Genomic DNA, 307 nt, shown 5'->3' on the forward strand with positions numbered 1-307 from the left:
CTCCCGCCAGGGCCGGACAATGGCTCTGTGCGCCCCGCAGCTCCCCGGCCCGAACTCCCTGCGCTCCCAGGGCTCCGGAGCCCCGGCAGTGCCGCGGCCGCGGGGCTCCGGCCGCGGGCACCACAGCAGCTCTTCCTCCCTCGCCTCCTTTTCCCCCTTTCCCTTCTCCTTTTCCCTCTCCCATCTCCTCCCTTTCCCCTCACCTTTTCCCCTCTCCGTCTTCTTTCCCACTCCTTTTCCTTCTCCTTTCCGCTCTTCTTTTCCTTTCCCCTCTCGTCCTTTCCCTCCCTTTTCCCTCTGCTTCCCT

General features: G+C 65.1%; 1 protein-coding gene and 1 long non-coding RNA gene across 4 annotated transcripts in view; one reads left to right on the forward strand and one right to left on the reverse strand.

Annotated features, from left to right (window-relative positions):
* Positions 1-257, reverse strand: part of LOC108447499 — a 3977-nt gene extending 3720 nt beyond the window's left edge. The window contains exon 1 of one of the 3 annotated variants that reach the window (XR_001863098.1): positions 204-257. This is a non-coding gene — a long non-coding RNA (uncharacterized LOC108447499). The remainder of the gene's footprint in view (positions 1-203) is intronic. The other 2 variants (XR_001863099.1, XR_001863100.1) reach the window with 2 other exon arrangements.
* Positions 1-307, forward strand: part of DHX30 (DEAH-box helicase 30) — a 27550-nt gene that overhangs the window by 4296 nt on the left and 22947 nt on the right. The window lies entirely within an intron of this gene.

This window comes from Corvus brachyrhynchos, unplaced genomic scaffold (assembly GCF_000691975.1).
Source record: "Corvus brachyrhynchos isolate BGI_N302 unplaced genomic scaffold, ASM69197v1 scaffold426, whole genome shotgun sequence".
NCBI classification, from domain to species: domain Eukaryota; kingdom Metazoa; phylum Chordata; class Aves; order Passeriformes; family Corvidae; genus Corvus; species Corvus brachyrhynchos.